General features: G+C 43.8%; 1 protein-coding gene across 1 annotated transcript in view; it reads left to right on the forward strand.

Annotated features, from left to right (window-relative positions):
* QRICH1 (glutamine-rich 1) overlaps nt 1-7,091 on the forward strand; it is a 22,247-nt gene that overhangs the window by 4,810 nt on the left and 10,346 nt on the right. The gene's annotated exons all lie outside the window — the stretch shown is intronic.

Raw genomic sequence — 7,091 nt, forward strand, 5'->3', positions numbered from 1 at the left:
GAATGTAAAGTGTGAGCTCTCCTCTTTGGCAACAAAGGAGGGTACGGAGAGACAAATGACTGGAGATAAGGTGGTGTGAACTTGCTGCAGTGCAGTAGACTTGTGCTAACAGCTCACTTGCGTGCCTTTGTCCTACAGCAAAGACAAACTTCTTTTCACTGGGTGACTCGTCTCCAGTTACTCTCTCTATTGACTAAATGAAAGCTTAACTGGAACTTCGGTAACCTGTTGCCCTACAGTTACTCGTCACAAGGGTTTTGAAGAATAAAAGCCTCTAGTCTCACAGACATGACTTGGATCTCTGTGTGAGTCTATGAAAACCGATCAAGAGTGCTTTTTGTTCCACCAGCTAGCACATTTTTGGTGAGAAATTATTTTTCCATAGAACAACTAGGATGGTCCACTTGTTTTTGAGCTCTGAAGATGTGGAAGGACCCCAGACCAATTGTACAAGTCAGAAGGAATGTCTTTTTGTGTTGGGTTTTTTTTCTGCTGCTGCTGCCTCCTTTGAAAACTACTCAAAGTTCAGGCTTGACTCTTGCAAGTCTTCTAGTAACAGAGATAGGGAGGGAGGTCATACATTCCAGAGAAAAATAAACTCCCGACCTTCTTGAAAATAAACGTAGGGTTGCTGCCAGAGACCTGTTCCTGTTTTTTAAACTGAATGGCCTGCACCCTGAGCAAGAAAAATATCTGATGAGAGTCAGAATTTCTTCAGTTGCCCTAAAGAATGTGGTTTACCCTCTCCCCCTTGTTTTTGATGTGACTCTGCTTTAAAATACCTGCTTTCACATCTGACAGTACAAATCGTAACTGGCGTTTGTGCTGCCTACCCTGCCTCTCGCTTCAGGATGTTACAAACCCCCAGAATGCCTGTGCTTGGCTGGCACATCTAGTACTAGATGTGGCTGCAGCTTTTTGCACATCTGCACCGCAGCTGGATTCACGTATGCTTGAGCAGCTACCTCAGAGTTATCTTGAAGTTTGCTTTGCAAGTGTGGGATGGAGAGGGATGTCTTTAGCCCTTTGCAAGAGTGTTTTTCTGTCTTCCGAGGTTTTTTTTATTGAGACATAATTTACGTTTAACCTGTGATTCAGTGTCACCTGTCTCAAGCCTGTCACTGTGGCAGCAGGAGCAGAGAAGGGTGTCTGAACAAAGCTGAATTTTGTTGTGACTCTGGGGTGACTGTTCCATTAGAGCAGTGCACTGATCCAGCTGGCTTGCTCTGCTAACACCGCTTGGGCTGTCTTGTGGGAAGTTCTGGTTATCCGCTGAAGCCTCTTAGCTTTTGATCAAATTTGTGTTGTCCTGGTACTTGACTTGATAATCTGTTTAGTTCTTGCTAATCCAGTTGTAAATCAGTGGAAGACCCTTTGAATGACTACGCTTATGTCTGGCAGTGTGACAGTGGTGCTGAAGGTGACTAATAATATGACTAGTCAGATGACCTGACTGTTGCAAGTGCTGATGACAACCTTACGGTCATAAAGATAGACAGACAGTGCTTCATGTTTCATCCTGGATTTTACTTGCTGTGAACAGCAAAGACAGTGTGTTACTGCTTGCTGCTTTTATCCTGGCAGAATACCCTGTTTGAAGAAGTTGCCACCTTGGAGTTTTCTTGCTTTAAAGGTTCAACAAACTGTTGCCAAATGTTTATATTAAAGGATGAGAGGATGCAGCTGTTGGGTTATAAACTAGGCAGTGCTACAGTACTGGTGTCTTGGAGCTCCTTCCATGCCTAGTGTCACAGCGGTGCCATTAGCAATCTTAAAGAGTGTAGTACATCAAGTCCTGTGCTGCATCAGGGGGTGGCTGAGAAGGGCTGGCTTTTGGTCTGGTCAGGTAAGAGTTCTATCACCCCAGCCTTTGGTGAGATTGCTGCTGGTCGGTGTGCACTGAGGTCATTGAATTGATGATGCCACCAAGAAGAGGTGTTAGTGCTGACTTCCTGCATTTGGTATTTCTGCAGAGGTCAGCGAACCTCTTGTGCCTTTTCCTCTCCTGCAAGAACATTTAGCTGAAAGAGTATCAGAGGATGGAAAGTTTATTTCCTTAGGATACTTACAGTGCCTGTGGGGAAGATAACTCGGTTTCAGCTTTTTACTAGGACAGTCTGATGGCTGGGTGGTGAGAGCTACTTGGGTAGGGCTTGAGGGGAGGGTGCCACAGGTGAGCAAGATCACAGGACTGTATAGGGAATGGTTAATGCCTGTGTAAAATGTCTGACAGCTAAGGCTTGTGCCTTTCGAGTTGCTCAGTTCCTTATGGGTTTGCTGTTCAACTTTTCCAGTCTTCCTCAGTCTGTTCTGTGACTTCAGGCTGTCACTGGGCATTATTAATGACCTAAGGCAGGAAAAGATGCCCTCAAGTAACTCAGAAGAAAATCTTATCTCTGGCTCTGCACAGAATATATCTTTCCTTCACTTGCAGCTTGCCTCTGCCCCAGTCTTGTTTCTGAAGTTTAGCCTGGAAGTAGGGCTACTATTTGCTTACCTTTGAAAAGCATCCCAATATGGTATTAGAATAGCAGCTAGTATTAATTAGCATTTGCTAGGGCCAAGGGTGCCACATCCAAGAAATGGTTATAGTCAAGAGTGTGTCTTCAAGATAGCACCTTGTGTATGGAAGGAGATTTCTCTTTGAGAAGTAAGCTGGTTTGTTTTAACTGTCTTAGGTCTAAATCCTGCCCCAGAGTACAGCTTGACAATGTAATCTTGGTACTGTAACAGTTCAAACACACTTAAAGGATAATTTGGCCCCTGGAATTCTCTCTGTGATGTTGATGAATGAGCAGAGTTAAAACCTGGAGTGAGAATCTGTCTGGCAGTTGTTGTGAAAAGCTGACTTCTATGCTCCCCTGTAGACCTTGTTTACTCAAGTAGATAGCAGGGGACTTCCTGTAAAGGAGTTGAATAACAAGTTCTAACACTTCCTGCTACTTCGGTGATCTGTCGTTTCACCTACTCTGTACTTCAGACCTGTTTTGTATTTGTAAGTATGAGTGCTTTCTGGCGTAACGTTAGGAAGAACTCTTTTAGTGTCAGTTTTTAGTGCTGGAGTCGCTCTAGCTTAGGACTGTGGTTGAGGAGAGTGTGGTTTAAGCCTTCTTTCCTTATTTTATATTGGGCTAAAAAATAATTATGAGGTTGCTCTTCTGCTCTCATGAAGTGTTTGACTTCTGCCAGCTTGCTCAGGTGTGGGAGTTTGAGGTGCACCTATGTTGCTTCTGGGGGGTTGTTGGAGCATACTTCCCACAACCAGTTTGCCACCTGCCCCCCACTTACCTGTTGTAGGTTTGGACCTTGTTTTTGGGATTACCTTCAGATGAAACTAAGCTAGAAGATGCAGTCGTGTGGTGCTTAGCTGTTTGTCTAGCTTGGCTGGTGGGCGAGACTAGACCCAAATTTGAAATAGTCTTCTGGAATGTGTGGTATGGGTATGAGTCTTCAATCTGAAGATCTGCGCTTGGTGTATCCTACTACTTGCTAGTGTAAACATAGCTTCAGAAACCAAGATATGTTTGTGAAAAGAGGTGTTTAGAAGCCTGTCAGGTGCTCTAGAGCAAGATGGATACCAGAAAATCCACGCTGGCAAGAGCTGGTATGCGTGCTGATTTGCAGTTGGGTTTTAGGAAGTACTGGGTGATCCAGTCAGTCCACAGATGAGATTTTCTTTGCTTGGAAGTTCTTTCAACTTAATTGTTTCAGAACTGCAGTTCTGCAGTCTAATTCCTCGTTGGGCGGAGAACCCCCACAGGGTAGACATGTTATGAATCCTGCTTCAAAGTTTGTCAGAGTTAGTCTATCAACCATGAAGGGGAAAAAAAACTTTTGGAAACCAGGCTTCAGCTGTTCTCATGCTCGTGTCGTTACTTATTTTCTCTTCTCATGTGCTCAGGTCTAGACGGAATATGTTTTTGAGCTTAACGTGCAGAAGATTTCTCTTGAGGGAGTCTTAAAAATTTAGTTCTGCCCTCCTGTTACGACGCAAGGCTGACTTCTAACGCTTCCCTAGCCAGTTCTCACTTGGTCCAACTTCTAGCTATTTTATGGTAAAAAGGCATTTCTCTGTGTGATGGTAGCCTGCTGGGAAGTGATTCTTCTCATGCTGTTAGATCCAAACTTCTGGCAATAAGCAGTTTTTCAGTACTGGTAACTTGGCATGTTTTTTACTTGCACCAGTATAACCCAGGAATTCCCAGCATAGCATGTTCTTGCTTTAATCTTCAGCATAAGGTGAAGATTTAAAGCCCTCCCTGTTGGTCTTGACCTGTAAATTTCAAGCATTCCTCCTTTGTACAGGATCTTTTAAAAAGTCAGCTACTGATGGTGTTTAGTGTTTCTCTTTGTCCTTTTTATTTCCTCAGATAGCGGGTCAGACAATGAGGTCAGCGTAAGCAGCTCTGGTCTCAGACTGGGTTGAAGTCTGTAAATGTGAAACGAATGCTTGTAGCACTCCTGGGTAGAACCTACTTGAAAATAGGGAGGGATCTATGGCAAAAAACAGTTGATAAAAGTGGTTGTGTAATTCACAAGGGATGTGTAATACGTGGTAGGTAGAGCTCTTGATATCCTTTTAGAGAGGAGCAGTCCCTAGTCAGAAGCATGATATCTGCAGCTTGCAGCATGGAGAACTTCCAGCGGTTCTGGAGTCTGACTCCATCTCCTCATTTGGAGTGTTAACAATAACCCTTTGTACACTCTAAAGCAGCAGCAAGACATCCTAGTTGTAGGGGTTGGATTTAGTCCAGGGGAGTATCGTAGGACCTCCGGTCATGATTGCTCATCTGCTGAAAGTAATCGAAGTTGCTCAGGACTCCTAGAGACAGTAGGCTCAGGCTCTAAAACGGTTAATGGTTCAGAGCTGTGCCAGGAGAGGTTCAGACTGGACATTAGGAAGCATTTCTTTACCAAGAGGGCGGTCAAACACTGGAACAGGCTTCCTACAGAAGTGGCCATTGCCCCAAGCCTGTCAGCTCTTAAGAGGCGTTTGAACAACACCCTTAACGTACATTAGCTTATAGTCAGCCCTGAAGTGGTCAGACAGTTGGTCTAGATGATCATTTTAGGTCCCTTCCAAGAGAAATAGTCTATAAAAGCGGAAGGAAGAAAATGCTGTCTTGTCAGGTCTATCCTTAGACTATGCCTGTTCTGCTGACAGTGCCTCTTGCTTAAACCTATTCCATTACCTTTCTAATAGCTCTTATGTGATAAAATCGTTTCAGTGCAGGAGCAGACTTTTAATTCTTTCTGCTAGCAAAAACCCCAGCAGTAACAGGAACTGTAACGTAAAATTTTGTGGGTGGGAGTACATTTAAGGTGTTCTCAGTCAACCTGTGCACACTCTGAAAACACATTGCAAAAGTACCGGATAAATGACACATTTCCCCATTTTGAATCCTAGCGGATAAAGCAAATGTTTCTTGTGTGAAACTGAAAATACATCTGGACAATAATACATTTTAGTTTGTCCAGTCTTGGGCCTTTTCCTTGCAGGTAATCTTTTGAACAAGGACTTAAATTAATACAAAGGACTACATTGGTGATTTTTGAAGTTGAATATTTTGAAGACTACTTGCCTTAGAGGTGTAATTGAAACTGGCTTTCTTAAACTGAACACTTAACTGGGATCTGTGCTTGGGCCTGTTTGCCCAAGGCAGTGTACGAGTACCAAATAGAACTGAAGCAGCATCCCGTAGGTGATTTCATCTTTTTCAATTAACTGCCTCATCAAATCACTCACTGATGCAGCTTTTCAAACTGTTATGCTGACACAAGGTCATATGTTTCTTGTTACCTTGCAGGAAATTATAGAAAGTCCACGTCATCTGGATTACTGTATGCTGTGTATAGCTCCCAGCAGGAACCTTTACAGTTCCCTATTCTTACTGGAAATAGAATTGGTTCTTAACAGGAGGTGACTTAAAACTGGTCTGCAATTGGCGCATTTTCTTACCCCACTTTTTCACTTGGCAACCCTTAATTGGCTGCAGATTAATCCTTAACATTTCTTAAGACTTCTTAGAGGTGATGTTGGGAAGTGAGAGTCATGGCTCTGCGCGGTGCAGAGCCACGTGGTCATTCCTTGGTGTTGTCAGGCTGGCTAGCCTGTCTGTGCGAATGCTCTTAGCTTGACTGACTCTAGAGAGTGAGGTAGAAAAGGGTGAGAGTAGGAAGACATAGTTCTGAAACTAATTAAACCTGTGTTGGCTTCAAACTTCATATGTGCCACTAATAAACCTCCACAGCTCTCAGTTGGATTTGAAAGTAGAGGCTGAGTAATTAACCCCTTCCCTTAAGAGCCTGGAGAAGCAGATGATCATGGGAGCCAGGAATGTCACTTCTAGGACAAGAAAAATGCCACACAGTGGCTGTGTAAATGTGGGGACAAAGTGGTGAAGTGTCCGAGTGAGGAGACCAGTCCTCACCTAGTGCCCTGGGAGTGAAGGTACCAGCTGGGCTGGGTTCAGATCCTGGAATGGGAAGTTGTTGAGACCTGAACTTTGTATTGGGGCTACCTCTGAGTCCTGGCTTTAATTCTGCTCCTCGACTGCTGCTAATCGTATGATAGACCTTGGACAAATGCGCATTTATGTGGAAAGATGTGACTTATTTTTTTCCCTAAAGTAAAGAAACTGTGTCTGGATCTGAACGTATTTTGTCCACATTATTCAGCACTGTGTAAGTGCGTGAGCTAGAAAAAGCAACTGAGTAATTTGGACAGCGAATGGAATTTAATGGGATAAGTAAATACGGAAAAAAGAGTTGGTTTTCATTATCACTGCTAAAGAAATACTGTGAAGTTTAAAAAACAGATGCTGCAGCGATGCCCCTTAGCGTGTGACAGAGGTTCAGGTTGAACGCACAGCTTTCTGTGCTGGCACGCGCTTGTGCCGTGTTACTATTAGTGGTTGGTTTCAAAATAATATTTCTGCGCTTTAGGTGGAAAGAGCCAAGCGCTGGTTTCAGCTTACCCTTATTTCTTGCTGCCTGTCACTGGCGAGTGATCCTGCGGCCATTTAGGAGGCTGGGGTTGAAAGCAGTAAAACAATCTTCAGAGCGTAGCAGGAATGAGGCAAGCTCCTCTT

This window comes from Buceros rhinoceros, unplaced genomic scaffold, assembly GCF_000710305.1.
Source record: "Buceros rhinoceros silvestris isolate BGI_N320 unplaced genomic scaffold, ASM71030v1 scaffold32372, whole genome shotgun sequence".
Taxonomy (NCBI): domain Eukaryota; kingdom Metazoa; phylum Chordata; class Aves; order Bucerotiformes; family Bucerotidae; genus Buceros; species Buceros rhinoceros.